Source organism: Haliotis rufescens, unplaced genomic scaffold (assembly GCF_023055435.1).
Source record: "Haliotis rufescens isolate VD_foot unplaced genomic scaffold, xgHalRufe1.0.p SCAF_8, whole genome shotgun sequence".
In the NCBI taxonomy this organism is placed as follows: domain Eukaryota; kingdom Metazoa; phylum Mollusca; class Gastropoda; order Lepetellida; family Haliotidae; genus Haliotis; species Haliotis rufescens.
Genome location: NW_025964372.1, coordinates 18844616 through 18862340, shown reverse-complemented (window position 1 = coordinate 18862340; position 17725 = coordinate 18844616). Strand labels below are relative to the sequence as shown.

The 17725-nt window shown below is 43.8% G+C and overlaps 1 pseudogene; it reads left to right on the top strand.

Annotated features, from left to right (window-relative positions):
• Nucleotides 1–3010: 3010 nt before the first annotated feature.
• Nucleotides 3011–17447, top strand: LOC125376979 (annotated as a pseudogene).
• Nucleotides 17448–17725: the final 278 nt, after the last annotated feature.

The window sequence follows — 17725 nt, the reverse complement described above, 5'->3', positions numbered from 1 at the left end:
ATTCAACCAATGCATTCACTCCATATCTCCGCTATAACCAACGAGTTCAGAGGAGATACATTTACTGAATACGACATTTGAAACTTTGCTAGGGATTATTAAAATCTGAAATGAATGGAAGTGTGTGTAACAATCTGATTGGTTTACAAACGTTGTTTCTGGCATACTCGATTCTGATTGGTATATATCCCACTCAATCAGTTTTATTCAGTACACAAAAGGCCACAGGCCTATAGTACAATGCGTATTTACATGTAGGTGACGTGGTTGTTAACTAACAATTCTGTTTCTATGTAACATCGCGTGATAAACATATGTTGACAGGTTACATAACATAGTATCATTAGATGAAGTTTAAAGATCTACAAACTTATGGACATTCGACAGAGTAGAAAGATGGCAAATATTTATCATGTAAATGTTTGTAAGCTTGACATACCAGGAGAAAGTGAAACTCATCTTCCATTGAAGTTGTGTTACACAATGTGCATATTCTGTCTCTTCTATCAGTGTGATTATATCTACCAGTCTCTATATACAGGTTGTGAGAGGAACATCTAAATCGTGCTAGTGCCATTCTAAATTTTTTAAACTCAAGTTTACAGAGGTACGCCTCAATTTCAATATTACTTTTCATGATTCTACAATATAAACATTTATTTGATTTGGACATTAATTTTAACCATTTCTGCAAATACATATCTTGGTGAAGGACATTAAAAAGAGCGGTTCTGATTCTACACACTGAGATTGGTATATATCAGAGGTTTCAAATCACAATCACTTATGGAACATTCCTCCTGTCAAGAACCGTGAAGATCCGGGTCGAGAATAGGCCTTCAGCACCTCAGTTTACCATAAGAGGGTGTGTGTTTGTTGTTTAACGCCACACTCAGCATTATTCCATCTATATGACGGCGGTCTGTAACTAATCGAGTCTGGACCAGATAATCCAGTGATTGACATCATTAGCATCGATCTACGCAATTGGGATATGATTGTAGTAGCATATCTATATAGTTATGCAAAACAATATGTAAAGCGCCCCCAAATACTTGCATTAGTCCGTTCTGTTCTGATTTCTGAAAAAAGCGCGTTTGTTTACAAATAAGAGAAAGGTCCGTCACGTGATAAGCAAATTAGCCCGTGGCAGTGTTGTTATGCCAAGTCACCACTGCGCAAGAGTATGGACGTTAACCTTTTGACGACGTTACGTTATCAGTTTGTGACGGCCCAGTCGTCTAAGGCGCCGCAATTCGCTGTGCAGAGTTGCGTCCCTTGGGCACACCAGAAACCTATGATTGTGGGTTCGAATCCCGGTTCGCCCCGATTATGTTTCGAGTTTTGTCAGCACCATACCCGTGCTCGTGGGTTTCACCGAAGTGGTAAACGTCTGAGACCTGCATCACTTCGGGCTTTCCTCCCACATTAAGCTGACACGTCGTGATATGACTGGAATACTTTTAAAAGCGGTGTTAAACCCAACTCATTTACTCACTGTAAGGATCAGACGACCACCTTGATCAAGTTGTGAAAGGAGGATAACTCCTGCTGTAGCTTTGTCTATCAATTATATGTTTTTTATTTGTCTTCCAGTCAATTCGTGTCCCACGCCCGGTGATGACACCGCCGTTATTTGTGTTGACAAAGGAGGGCATTCTTGTGAATTTTAACTCTTTGAAATGCTGAATGCTTACAACTTTACACATGCTAATACCATGCAAAAGATTCATAATGGGGGATAAAAATGAAACCTCGACTATTGAATTTCAATCTGTTGATTATTTTTATCGAACACTCACTGTATACTCGTTGTGCAGTGGCAACGCCAACCCATTCAAAGACCTTACTGTGTGTTTGTGCGTTCCGATACTTGTGTGAGATCGAAATGTCGGCACCTTTTTCCTTACGGTTGTATTTTAATATGACCAGAAACCTTCTCAGTAAAATGAATACTGGCTGTCCTTTATCGTGCTGTTGTGTAACACCACACTGAAGTGACAAGTTGACTCTCTATATACAGTAGTGGTATTAGTAGTTGGAGCATAGTCCTGCACCATGACCGTGGAATATATTTATTTTATGAAAAAATAATAATCTAGAAATGCATACAAAAGCAAGTCTAGCCAGCTCAAGCTAGCTCTATTCCACATAGGGAATTGTTTTTATTTTTAGAGTCAAGAAGGATATTGTGTAATATAAGATTTCAGAGACTAAATGTTAGTCTAGTTGGAGTAGTCCTGCACCATGACCGTGGAATATATTTATTTTATGAAAAAATAATAATCTAGAAATGCATACACAAGCAAGTCTAGCCAGCTCAAGCTAGTCAGCATAGGGAATTTTTTTTATTTTTAGAGTCAAGAAGGATATTGTGTAATATAAGATTTCAGAGACTAAATGTTAGTCTAGTTGGAGCAATGTTTGTAGTAGTAGCTGTAGTGGTAGGTGTTGTGGTTGTCATGGTTGTTGATTATTAGATTGTTGTGTAGTAGATGGGGTTGTTGTTGTTGTTGTTGTTGTAATACAAGTTTGTTGTAATTATTGTAGTAGTGCCAGTTGTAATAGTCCTGTGAATACCCCAGTTCATCAAACGAAAGTAACAAGTGTCCTTTCTTTAAATTTCCACGCGAAAAGGGCGATTTAACGAGGAGGAAAGTTTGGATACAGCAGAGACCAAATACCGATATATGGTCTCTGGATACAGCGATGTCAGCGTGGAGAAAAGAAATGGAAATCGACTGGAAGTGCAATTATGTGTTCCTTGCATTCTGAGGCATCTGTCTTTGAGAGAGATCCACACAAACTTAGTTTCGAAAATTATTTTTGCATTCATCGTTGAAAATAATCCATCGTACAACAATTTCTTGCATATGGATCAGATTACACGCTAATGCAATATATTTGGCAGTTTTTGCGCAGATACATTCACGTATTCAGTCCATGGTCTTGCATACTTGAAACCCCTGTATATGTTCAGGAACGGATTCGCTTTTTTTATTCATAAAACATGCAAGATGAACCTCACTACATTTTCAGGACGTCTTTGGTAAACAAGACTTGAAGTTGACAGGGTATGAAACTCCCAAAAATTTCAGCCAGACCACAGGACTGGCTAGCTGAAATACTTGCCAGCCCTGACCAAAACCTGCCTGCCCACTATAATCATATGTTTCTCAGGATAATTTAATTAAAAATATGAAAACTGATTGCTTGTAGCATAAGCGCATCGCTAAATGTTAGGTTGTCTAAAAGCTAACGGGGTTACATTTTTTGGTTACATTTTATCATTCATCTTTACATCTGAATTAATGCTTATCATCGGGAAATATTTAGAATATTTTCACCTATGAAATATAACCCGACCTTCGGGCAGGGGGATTTGAAAATCTCTCAGCCCGAGTTGAAATCAACCCGTCTCGGACGGTCGGGCAGGCAGGTATTTCTAACACTGAAGTTGAGAATCCTCTGCCTGCACAGTATCACTAAGCCCTGAAATTACAATCATAGGTTTCTGGCGTGCCCAAGGGACGCAACTCTGCACAGCGAATCGTGGCGCCTAAGACGACTGGGCCACCTGTAACCCCCGACCCTTACAGAAGAAGGCGAAGCTGCTGAAGTTTCTAAGATAAGATATTTGTTTTAAAGATTAGACTGTAAAAGTAATGATACAACCTTTGCTTTTTACTATTTTCCTGTGGTTTCTGCCCAGACAATCGATCCATGATGATCAATTATTACAGTTGTGAAGGGACGGAGCTTTTTTAAAACTATGTAGTTTCACATGCAAAGGTAATTATCAAAGTACATGTTTCTCACAGGTTTGAAATGTGAATGACAATCACCAGCTATTTTCAAAGTACATGTTTCTCACAGGTTTGAAATGTGAATGACAATCATCAGCTATTTTCAAAGTACATGTTTCCCACAGGTTTGAAATGTGAATGACAATCACCAGCAAACAAAAACTCTCAAGATTGCATTCATTGTTGAACGCATTACATTAATGCCATTTCTGGTTAAGGGGTTATGAAGAATAATTTACTAGTAAAACATCTCTTAAAATAAGCAACATTAACTCAATGCATTTAGATTCTGCTCACAATTTTGAAATGTAATGTACAATCATCAGCCAAATGAAATGTGAAGCTTCTATTTATTGTAGATTTTAAAGGGGTTATCCCACTTCTGGCCAAGGGGATATGAGTAATAATATAGTAAAAATATTTTGAAATTAGCTATTTGCATTCATATTCTGCTTAAACGTCAAAACATGGCTGCTTTGTTTACCGCTTGACTGGCAAACAGGAATTCTACACATAGTTTCGCTCGCATGAAGTGTTGAAAGAGTTTAAATACGTTTTTAATGTAGTACTATTTTGTATTTCATTTTTAACGCGTTACTTCCCTTTATGGGTAACTTGTATGAACGTGTAAGAATTGTAATCTGGAGGTCATAGGTCCGTGTCGCGGATCACTCTCCATGCATTTGCGCGCGCGGACACACACACACACACACACACACACACACACACACACACACACACCTATTCGAACTCTTAATAATTAGCTCTATCTTAGGCGCACGGAATTTTGTCCACAAGTCATGTCCCTGGTCCTGTAAATGAATTCCATGTCATTGGGACATGGTTGAGTCACATGTCACTTTAGGCCTTTTCATCGTTGGGTTTGATGGCGTCCTTTAAAGCGTTCGATTGTCACGCTGAAGATACGGGTTCGATTTCACATATAGCAGGGTATGAAACTCCCAAAAAATTCAGCCAGACCACAGGACTGGCTAGCTGAAATACTTGCCAGCCCTGACCAAAACCTGCCTGCCCACTATAATCATATGTTTCTCAGGATAAGCTAACGGGATTTCTTTTTGGTTACATTTTATCATTCATCTTTACATGTGAATTAATGATTATCATCGGGAAATATTTAGAATATTGTCACATATGAAATATAACCCGACCGTCGGGCAGGGGGATTTGAAAATCTGACAGCCCGAGTTGAAATCAACCCGTCTCGGACGGTCGGGCAGGCAGGTATTTTGAACACTGCATATAGGGACACGCTCAAACATTTCCTAGCCCTAATCTGCTGAAAGCGGCACCAAACCAAGTCATTCGCTTTACTCTCTCCACATCTTCCCCCAGGCCCCTCGGAACCATGAGTTCGACCGAGGCTTGGATGAGTTCGCATCGTTCCTTGGCCGCATCAACGCCACCGTCTGCAGCGCCAACATCAACACCAAGACGAACCACAACTCAACGACAAGCTCGTGAAACATGTTGTACTGGATGTGGATGGCGAGCGTGTCGGGGTCATCGGGTATACGACCCGGGACACGCCCATCATCTCGTCGCCAGGTAGAGCGCTAACCATCACCAGGATACAGTGTAGCTTCCTTAACTCGAAATATATAGGGTTTCTACAGTTCGATACAAGCGGAGTAACGGTATTAGACCATAGTGCTGATAAGGATTCTAGTGTGGGGTAGCCCAGTGGTTAAAGCGTTAAAGACCCGGGTTCGAATCCCCACATGGGTACAATGTGTAGAGCCCCTGGTGTCCCTCGCCATGGTATTGCTGGAATACTGCTATAACCGACGTAAAACATATTCAGTAGCTCAAATAACATAACAATTTAAGGTAACCACCACTAAATTAATTGTGTGGTCAAAGAACTTGGTTTAAGTTACAAATCAAATAATGCCACAATTAAGGCCAGTATGTCAACTGAGAAATCTTAATTCCTTGATCCATGGGGTATTTGTCACTAAACGTGGTGACCGTAGATATAGCTACATCTTCATCTTTAAAGATTCAGGACAATTTGTAAAAGATGAAGCAAAGGTACATTGTGAGTGAAATGCTGGACTTTCTGGTAGAGAACATCACTCTGAACTTTCAGGAGAGGACATTAATTTTAGGCAAATGGTTGGCAGTTTCACGGGCGGCAATTGTGCTCTCCTCTTTGTTCATCCGTGTGAGGGGCGGTCGGGTAGCCTAGTGGTTAAAGCGTAAGCTCGTCACGCCGAAGATCCGGGTTCGAATTCCGACATGGGTACAATGTGTGAAGCCCATTTCTGGTGTCCCTCGCCGTGATATTGCTGGAATATTGCTAAAAGCGGCGTAAAACCAAGCTCACTCACTCACTCATCTGTGTGAATCGGAATATCCGCTCGAATTGGCAAAATCAAAACACGGAAGTTTGGCCAAGAAGTTTAATGTAAGCATCAGGTATAGATGATCTGATATCATTCAGTAATGGTCAACCAGACAATCCCAATCCACTGATTTACCCATTTGAACTATAAATAAATGGGACCAATGAAACCAACATATCTGTTTCATATTTAGATCTATGCATAAGATTCAGAGTGATAAAAAAAGTATCAACAATGTTGTTTTACAAGAGGGATAATTTCAACTTTCCAATTGTCAACCCCCCCTTTATGTCGAACTATAATCCAGCAGCTCCAGTCCTTGGTGTCTACATTTCACAACTTTTAAGGTTCAATCGATCATGCTATTTCTACAAAGATTTCAAAATGCATCATACAACTTTTGCTAAAATGGTGTTTGAAGGGCGTTTCATCATTTGAGGCCTTAGTAAATCTTTTAAACAGTTATGTGGTAGACATGTTGAGGTTATTCCAAATTTGACGCACCTGTGACCAAAATGATGTCCGATGTAATTCCCTATTTTGAATTGTGCCATATGTCTCCATGTTTTCAGGAGAACACTTGACTTGCTTTGCATGTGTTTGTGACGGGGCAGGATACGCTCCCCTTTTCGCGAATACATGGTATCGTCATTATTTGATAGTGATTCATAAGCTCATGTTTATGATATAGTCGGAATCATGCTGTATTTTACATATGTTCAACCATGTTAACCAGTGACTTACTTGCGATAAAATACATGTTGCTTTTTCTGATATCCGTAGTCTCCATGATACACCTAGCAGAATTGTCACTTTCTTCAGGCAAGCTGGTATTTGAAGATGAGGTTCAGGCCATAACGAAAGAGGTGGACATATTGACGGCCATGGGTATCAACAAGATCATCGCCGTAGGACATTCGGGCTTTCATGTGGACAAGAACATGGCCGCAGCTGTGACCGGTCTGGACGTAGTGGTTGGAGGTCACAGCCATACCTTCCTGTACACAGGTGAGTATAGGGTCAGAGGTCACAGTAATACCTTCCTGTACACAGGTCAGTATAGGGTCAGAGGTAACAGCCATACCTTCCTGTACACAGGTCAGTATAGGGTCAGAGGTAACAGCCATGCCTTACTGTACACAGGTCAGTATAGGGTCAGAGGTCACAGCCATACCTTCCTGTACACAGGTCAGTATAGGGTCAGAGGTCACAGCCATACCTTCTTGTACACAGGTAAGTATAGGGTCAGAGGTCACAGCCATACCTTCTTGTACACAGGTAAGTATATGGTCAGAGGTCACAGCAATACCTTCCTGTACACAGGTCAGTATAGGGTCAGAGGTCACAGCCATACCTTCCTGTACACAGGTCAGTATAGGGTCAGAGGTCACAGCCATACCTTCCTGTACACAGGTCAGTATAGGGTCAGAGGTAACAGCCATTCCTCCCTGTACACAGGTCAGTATAGGGTCAGAGGTCACAGCCATACCTTCCTGTACAGAGGTCAGTATAGGGTCAGAGGTCACAGCCATGCCTTACTGTACACAGGTCAGTATAGGGTCAGAGGTCACAGCCATGCCTTCCTGTACACAGGTCAGTATAGGGTCAGAGGTCACAGTAATACCTTCCTGTACACAGGTCAGTATAGGGTCAGAGGTCACAGCCATGCCTTCCTGTACACAGGTCAGTATAGGGTCAGAGGTCACAGCCATACCTTCCTGTACACAGGTCAGTATAGGGTCAGAGGTCACAGCCATACCTTCCTGTACACAGGTCAGTATAGGGTCAGAGGTCACAGCCATACCTTCCTGTACACAGGTCAGTATAGGGTCAGAGGTCACAGCCATGCCTTCCTGTACACAGGTCAGTATAGGGTCAGAGGTCACAGCCATACCTTCCTGTACACAGGTAAGTATAGAGTCAGAGGTCACAGTCATACATTTCTATAAACAGATTGGGTACATTCATACCTATACCTTCCTTTACACAGGCGAGTGCAGGGTAAGGACCATCATCCCGAGGCAAGGGAGTTAACTGACAATAAAAGTCCAGTTCCAACTCGACTTTTAAAGTCAGTCACTCCCTTGCCTTGGGAAGATGAGTTAGAACGTCACACAAATGCCTTCAATTTACGCAGGCGAGTACAGGGTTAGGAGGTCACAACAATACCTTGCAATGTTAGATTAGATGATAAATGGATGGAATAACTATCTCTGTAGTACACATGAACCTTCATCAATGTGGTGGCACGTAGTCCTGTGCACAGCGCTCAGGTCACAAATCAGGTGAAGTTAAGCAGCGAAGGTCTCGGAGAGTAGTTGGATGGGTGACCACGTTAAGCAGCTTGACTCCTGAGAGTTTCTAGGGCTTCGGTCCTGCCCCACACTGAAGCACATGTATTACATGTGGTGTCTCCTTTGGCAAGTGACTTTGTTGGAAATGTGCCTCTGTTCACCCAGCAGTGAGTGGGTACCCGGTAGGATGAGATGGAATAATGTTGCTGTTCTAGTGCCTCACAGGCAGCTTGGGTTGTATACTCCCCAGGGGGCTGAGAATGAAAATCGAGTGCTAACTGATCAATTGACGTGGGTAATAATGTAAGCGCCATGAGCACACGAGCTGGTATGGAGTTTGGCGTCATACATGATTTATATGTTGTGAAAGACAGTGGGTAAACAGTTATATTCCCGATTAAAAAGTTTCGCTTGCTGCACTAGGATTCGACTGTTTTGCCCACAATTCCCGTGGCAATGCGTGTATGTATGTAACAGCATATCTGTAAATGATCCCCTGTGTCCTCCAGGTGCTCCACCGTCCAATGAGAAGCCGAGAGGAGAGTACCCTCACGTGATGACACAGGTTGGGACGGCAAGGTGCTTGTGGTGCACGACTATGCGTTCGGGAAGTATATGGGAGCACTACATGTGACCTTCGACCCGGAAGGTGTCGTCACTTCATGGGGAGGCAATCCGATCTTGCTGGACAACGACACTGCACAAGGTTGGTGTTGTGGTGAGGTGAGGTGAAACTGGGTTTAACGTCGCGTCCAAGATTATTGCACTTATATAGCGACGTGCATGCATATGTGTATGTATGGCTGCTTGTACTAGTCCGGACTGATGCCGATTTATAGTGCTAGCTCACTGAGATACCATGCCACAGTTTAACATGAATACCCCACTCAGACACAGTATACTGACTCCGAGCCGACCAGTCCTTGTTTTAACCCCTTAATGCCGAGCGCCAGACAGGGTAACAACAAGTACCATCTTTTAACGTCTCTTGGTATGACGCGGCCGGCCATCGAACTCCGGACCTTCGGGCGGACGCTCGGACGTCTTCTTTGCTTAATATAAAGTATACCATGGAGTTTAGTAAACTCGATACTTCGAATGCCGCATACGGGCCTGCCCACAACTGTACTCCCCGTACATATCGGTCTTTTAAAACTTTTTTTTTTATCGTTTCAGCTTTCACGTACTTGTATTTCAACATCAATAAAACAAATTTTTAACTTTTCTTATTCCCAGCTCCCAGCATCAGTAAAACAGATTTTTAACTTTTCTTATTCCCAGCTCCCAGCATCAATAAAACAAATTTTTAACTTTTCTAATTCCCAGCTCCCAGCATCAATAAAACAATTTTTTAACTTTTCTAATTCCCAGCTCCCAGCATCAATAAAACAGATTTTTAACTTTTCCAATTCCCAGCTCCCAGCATCAATAAAACAAATTTTTAACTTTTCTAATTCCCTGCTCCCAGCATCAATGTAACAGACTTTTTAACTTTTCTAATCCCTAAGCTCCCAGTATATCTTTAACATACCCATTATTGCCATGTGGCTGCATATACCCAGACACACCTTATTATTATCCGTTCCCGGGTGTGACGTTCCTCATAATATCAACCACTGGATTGCCTGGTCCAGTCTCGATAATTTATAGATTGCCTTCATATAGCTGGAATATTGCTGTCAGTCCCATAGAAACAAGTTTTCAACAGCATTTTAGTTCGAAACAAGTGAGTTTGTAGCCGAGCACATGGCCTGCCAACTCCTGCATGGGGGCAGCCACTATGGTTAACTACAAAAGTGTAACTGGCTACTATAGTTACTGGTGAAACAAGATGAACTCGGAGTTCAAAGAATAATTCTGCTCCAAATCAGAGGTCTGTTGTTGTGTAGAATGCTACCGAATGGTTCAACATTGAAATAATAGGAATACCATTCGTCATCCAAGAACTCTGTGTATCTGCATATCTGCCCAAATTACCTTTATCGTCAGTTTTTTTTTTATCTGACCAGATGCGGAGACGTTCACGATGATGGAACCCTATAAACAGCGCATTGCTGAAGAAATGGGTGAGGTGGTGGCCAAAAGCCACGTGCTCTTGGACGGGGCACGCCTTTCCTGTTGGGTCAAAGAATGCAATATGGGTAAGATGTAGATATAACAACGCGCCATGACAGGGTATAACGTGGCATGTGTGCTCAAGGTGTGTGTGTGTGTGTGTGTGTGTGTGTGTGTGTGTGTGTGTGTGTGTGTGTGTGTGTGTGTGTGTGTGTGTGTGTGTGTGTGTGTGTGTGTGCGTGCGTGCGTGCGTGTGTGTGTGTGTGTACTTGTATAGACCGGACATATGCCGTGTTAGCCCTCTGAGGTACCGTGCCACAGTTTAACGTGGAATTCCCTCTCACTCAAATTATACTGGGTCCGAGTCGATGTGTCCCCTAATGACAAGCGCCAGGCAGGGTAACAACAAGTACCCTCTATTACTGTTTTGGTATGACGCGCCCAGGGGTTGGAAACACCGACCTTCCACTCTCCGAGCAAACGCTCTATTCACTCGACCACGTAGGCGGTTTGAACAGGAATGGCAGGTATCTCTTTGGAAGTGAATACCATTTTAAACCAATACCAGTTTAAACATTTTCTCATCGCTTTCGCAAATGGCCATGTAGCTCTATGACACATTATAGACACTGGCATCTCACCTGCACGCGTTAGTGAAGAAAGCGTATATTAAAGACAAACACCAATTTCTGACGATCTGTGTATACAATTGTTTACATTGGTTGTTTACCAACAAGGCTGGCTCATATTCATGCATACTGTAGGCTGAATGCTTAACTGACCACACGTACAAGGGCTGGTGACCCTCCGCCCTCAGGTCATATAGAATTATTATATTATTTATGTCATATCTATTCGGCCAAGTGACTTCCCCAATTAGGACTGCGTCAGTGTGATAAGATAAGCAATTCGCCGGTGTCCATGTAATGAAATGTATACCAGGGCCCTGTGCCACAAAGCGATCTTGTCTTTGGATTATGTCTGGAGACTAGATAGGTTACAGCTATTTTTAAAAATATATATTTCTTTAAGAAAAACGCCTTGCAGCAATGTAATTTTTGTGACAGACAAGCTCTTTTTTAACAGCCTGAAGTATGATATTTTTTTCAAGAAATATCAAATAGTCGGCCCCTTACTACAGAAGTCGAGTTTAAAGACGGGCGCTTTATTTACCATCAGTGTTCCACAGCACGACCACAGCACGACCACAAAACGACCACAGCAAGACCACACCACGACAACAACACGACCACACCACGACCACATCACAACCACACAACGACCACACCACGACCACATCACGACCACACCACGACCACATCACGACCACACCACGACCACACCATGACCACACCACGACCACACCAAGACCACAACACGACCACACCACGACCACAACACGACCACATCACGACCACATCACGACCACAACACGACCGTGGTTCAGTGATGGTGTTGGGTCGCCAGGACAGGTCTTTTCCGTGTTGATGGTCGACTCAATGAGGTGCAGTATCATTTTCAGGTTTTCGAGACATAAATTGTGCGTACAATTGGTCGTCAGTTTGAATTCCAACAGGATAACGCCCTCCCACACACAGATCGTGTGTCAACGGATTTGTTTAGGAAATGGGAACATCCAGATACTATCGTGATCGGCTTTAACCCATTGGCCCGACCTTCATCGCCTTGACTATACATGTGTGTGGGATCAACTTGGAAGTCGTGCGCGCCAACGACCTGTCGCGGTCACACTCAGGTCCAACTTTTGGCAGGTGTGCATGTCTCATGCCCAGTGGATGTCAGACAACTGCACGGGTCCATGGGGGTCACGTTTGACCCTTGTCACATCACTGAGCTGATGCGTGTACACGTAATGGCCACTGATAGTCCCTTAGTATATACAGACTAGGAACAACGGAGCATCACAATAACGTGGGAACTGATAAATGCATGTTGTGATCAATATACTTTGTGATGCGTTGCGACGATTTAATCATTGTCACTTATATACGTTTCAGAATGGAATAAGATTGAATATTTTAAACCAATGTAAGTGGTTTCCTAGGCAACCTGATAGCAGACGCCATGGTGCATCAGAACCTGAGGTACAGCGAGTCGGTGGACTGGAACCACGTGGCCATCGCCTTCATCAACTCGGGGGCATCAGGGCGTCCGTACAGAAGGGTAGGGCCCTAGTCCGCTGCATGCTTCTGTTTAACCTTTGGGTATTCCAAGTTTGAAAAGGTCCATCCTACCGAATGCTTGACTCCCTTTGTACATTCCGAGCTCTCAATAGTCAATGCGCGTGACCGTGTTTGCATTCCGAGTCAGAATAGGTTCCCTTGACCCAATGCGTGTGATCCTGTGTTCATTCCGAGGTAGACAATGGTACCCTTGACCCTAGTGAATGCGTGTGATCCTGTGTTCATTCCGAGGTAGACAATGGTACCCTTGACCCTAGTGAATGCGTGTGATCCTGTGTTCATTCCGAGGTAGACAATGGTACCCTTGACCCTAGTGAATGCGTGTGATCCTGTGTTCATTCCGAGGTAGACAATGGTACCCTTGACCCTAGTGAATGCGTGTGATCCTGTGTTCATTCCGAGGTAGACAATGGTACCCTTGACCCTAGTGAATGCGCGTGATCCTGTGTTCATTCCGAGGTAGACAATGGTACCCTTGACCCTAGTGAATGCGTGTGATCCTGTGTTCATTCCGAGGTAGACAATGGTACCCTTGACCCTAGTGAATGCGTGTGATCCTGTGTTCATTCCGAGGTAGACAATGGTACCCTTGACCCTAGTGAATGTGTGTGATCCTGTGTTCATTCCGAGGTAGACAATGGTACCCTTGACCCTAGTGAATGTGTGTGATCCTGTGTTCATTCCGAGGTAGACAATGGTACCCTTGACCCTAGTGAATGTGTGTGATCCTGTGTTCATTCCGAGGTAGACAATGGTACCCTTGACCCTAGTGAATGCGTGTGATCCTGTGCTCATTCCGAGGTAGACAATGGTACCCTTGACCCATGTAAATGCGTGTGATCCTGTGCTCATTCCGAGGTAGACAATGGTACCCTTGACCCATGTGAATGCATGTGATCCTATGACTCATTCCTAGGTAGAATAGGTACCCTTGACCCATGTGAATGCGCGTGATCCTGTGCTCATTCCGAGGTAGACAATGGTACCCTTGACCCTAGTGAATGCGTGTGATCCTGTGCTCATTCCGAGGTAGACAATGGTACCCTTGACCCTAGTGAATGCGTGTGATCCTGTGTTCATTCCGAGGTAGACAATGGTACCCTTGACCCTAGTGAATGCGTGTGATCCTGTGTTCATTCCGAGGTAGGCAATGGTACCCTTGACCCTAGTGAATGCGTGTGACCCTGTGTTCATTCCGAGGTAGACAATGGTACCCTTGACCCTAGTGAATGCGTGTGATCCTGTGTTCATTCCGAGGTAGACAATGGTACCCTTGACCCTAGTGAATGCGTGTGATCCTGTGTTCATTCCGAGGTAGACAATGGTACCCTTGACCCTAGTGAATGCGTGTGATCCTGTGCTCATTCCGAGGTAGACAATGGTACCCTTGACCCATGTGAATGCATGTGATCCTATGACTCATTCCTAGGTAGAATAGGTACCCTTGACCCATGTGAATGCGCGTGATCCTGTGCTCATTCCGAAGTAGAATGGGTCCCCAATAGTCAATGCATATCTCCCAATGGGACTTCCAAGGTCAGTATATGTCCAAAGCTTGCTGTAAGAGTCTTGTTTCCGCCCTTGCAACACATCAAGCCCACTTTCCTGTGCTAAATATGATTGGACTACAGCATATATCGATTGTCCAATCAGAACGTTTAACGGAATCAATATCCACGACTGGTACACCTTCGTGAAGTGATTTACCGCTGGAATATGTCGTTTTCATCTCTTAATACCCTGTGTCCACTGCCGTGATAATTATAGAATATTGCTGAAAGCGACGGGAAGCCATATTAACCTTATCCCTATTGGATACAAACGAGTCATTTCTTATGCAACTGTAACATATTACTACAGTTAATTTCTCATGACCCGTGAAGATCCACGATAGAATAGGTCTTCAGCCATCCATGCTTACCGCAAAAGGCGACTATGCTTGTCGAAAGAGGCGACTAACGAGATCCGGTTGTCAGGCTCGCTGACCTGGTTGATGTATGTCGTCATATCCCAGTTGCATGGATCAATGCTCATGATGTCAATCACTGGATTGTCTGATCCAGACTATTCCTATTATTTACAGACCGCCGTCACACAGGTGGAATATTACTGAGTACGGCGTTAAAGAGAAAACAAACACATTAAACATGATAGAATAACTATAGTAATATGACAGAATCATTTTTTTTTATTAGTATGTATTGACGACTTTCCAACTTTCCCCTGTGTGTGGCGTGTTCAGGTGACCTGACTATCGGCGACGTCCTTGGGGTGCAGCCGTTCAGGAGCACCGTGGACATCGTGGAGCTGACGGGGAAACATGTCCGAGAAACCCTGGAATATACGGCGTCCAGGTGGACCGACTCTGGCAGACTGTTCGGAGGATTCTTCCAGGTCTCAGGTACGTTATCCTGCTGCTGACGGCGTGTATAACCGCCCATTAGCATCGTGCGAGTTCCGGTTTGAGGTAATGCGTTTTGATATGTTGAAGAGAAACCTTTTTTTTAATGAAACAAATATGGTAACGTTTCGTTTTATGTCACCAGTATACTTAATTACGTTGAATTGAACTTGATAAGATATGGAACATGCTCTATTTTTGATTGGTTTGTTAGAGGTTTCTCGACTCTAATCTGGTCAGTCTGTTTATATTGAAACCTCCGATTGACAATTATCAGATTCGAGTGAGTTAGTTGAGTTTAACGCCGCTTTTAACATTATTCCAGTTATATCACGGCGTGTCAGCTTAATGTGGGAGGAAAGCCTGAATTGATGCAGGTCTTAGACGTTTACCATTTCAGTGAAACCCACGAGCACGGTTATGGTGCTGACAGACCTAGAAACATAATCGGGGCGAACCGGGATTCGAACCCACAATCATAGGTTTTTGGCGTGCCCAAGGGACGCAACTCTGCACAGCGAATCGCGGCGCCACCCGTGCCCCCATTAGATTCGTGCATGTTCCAAAGTCATGGAAGACTGGATTAATATCACCTTAAAGTAGTTGCAGAGAAACCAGTTACAAATATAGGTCTAGATGTTTGGCTGAGTACCCAGACCCAAACAAAATGCTTGAAATTAACCTCCTGAATATGCACCCACTTGGGGCGGTGGGGTAGCCTAGTGGTTAAAGCGTTCGCACGTCACGCCGAAGACCCGGGTACAATGTATGAAGCCAATTTCTGGTGTCCCCTGCCGTGCTATTTCTGAAATATTGAAACCATACTCACTCACTTTACCTTATAATAGTGGTTCAACAATTACCAGGAATAGTTTCACGACTGCGATTAGGTATGGAATACTGTAAGGGACATTCTCGCGATCTCGCATTCTCGTGTTTTTGGCATACTCAGCTCGTTTCCAAAGGTCGAGATGGCGAGATCGCGAGAATGTCCCTTACAGTATTCCATAATTAGGAGATAATACCTTGCGTTTTAATCAAGTTATCTTCAAACTGGTATGAAGATCGTGTACGACATGCAGATGCCTGTAGGTCAAAGGGTCGTGGAGGTCAAGGTCAAGTACACGGCGTGCCCCATCCCTCAGCTGGTTGATCTCAATGACACGGCCGTGTATGATATCCTAATGACCTCCTTCATCGCCAACGTCGGAGACGGATATGCTGTCATCAACGACAACAAAATTAAACATCATCTGCTGGGTAAGCTTGCTTGTGGTTTGCTTGGGACAGACATTTCATTCACTAGGGCAGTGACACAGGTGACAACCATTGCAATCGTGCAAGTCAGCGACAATGATTGAATCACAGCTGATGACCGTTGCGACCGAGCAGGTCAGCGACAACGATAGAATCACGGCTAACATAAGGTGTAGCAGGATCACTCGGGGTGCATGGGATTTTGTGCGACCCTCTTTAGTTTATATACCAATCGCCTCCGGATTGTAGCCGGCTCGTAGCGGGAGGCGAGTGGTACAAAACCTAACGAGGGACACATGAAGCCCCATGTACCCCGAATGATCCTGCTGCAACGAATTTATCTTACTGACATGTTTTAATCTGCTTTGTGACAGAATTAAAAGAAATTTAAAAAATGGCAAAACATTTATTAAAAAAAAATAGAAAGCAGCTGTTCGTTTGAGCTGAGGTTAACTTGTGCTATTTTACGTGACTTTCATTGAGTCGGAAAAAGCGTGCGGCTGAGAAAATCCACGTGCAGCCTGTTTTCTTCGTGGCGGGGTACACAGGATTTTTTCTCCCTCTCAGAAACTATTCCCCTCGCGGGGAGGGGTCGGGTCGGATGGAGGAGGGTGTACATCGTATTTTATCAAGATCGCGTGAACCGATCAGATCTGATTCTGACATGGAGTATGACAACGCCCGTTGTGACCGAGCATGCGGATGATAATGATAGTCTCTATTATTTAGCATGAATATTTTTTTTGTTATCGTTCTTATCATATTCACCAATATAAACATCTAACGATGTTACTGCTGCAGGAAATGTTGACACGGACGTGTTCATTGAGTACGCCAAGAGAGCCTCCCCTCTGATCAGGGGCCTGGAGGGTCGGATCACATTCAGGGAGCCAGCCCCTTCCCCGAGTCAGTGTGGTGTCAACGACGTGGCCCACCCCACCGCGGGGCTCCTCACAGCGACAGCAGCACTCTTCCTCCTGATTTTCTCTGTGTGGTGGCCGCGGGATATGGTGTGGAGTTCGCGTTTGTTTTACTACTCTAAAAATACTAACTCTTGTTAATAACCATAGATTCACAAAAAAAGCGTTGTAAATACTTTAAAATGCGTTATTATAACAGCAAACTAAAACTGCATATACTCCTTAGACCTCATAAACTGCCGGGCATTAGACCTCATAAACTGCCGGGCATTAGACCTCATAAACTGCCGGGCATAAGACCTCATAAACTGACGGGCATTAGACCTCATAAACTGCCGGGCATTAGACCTCATAAACTGCCGGGCATAAGACCTCATAAACTGCCGGACATTAGAACTCATAAACTGCCGGGCATTAGA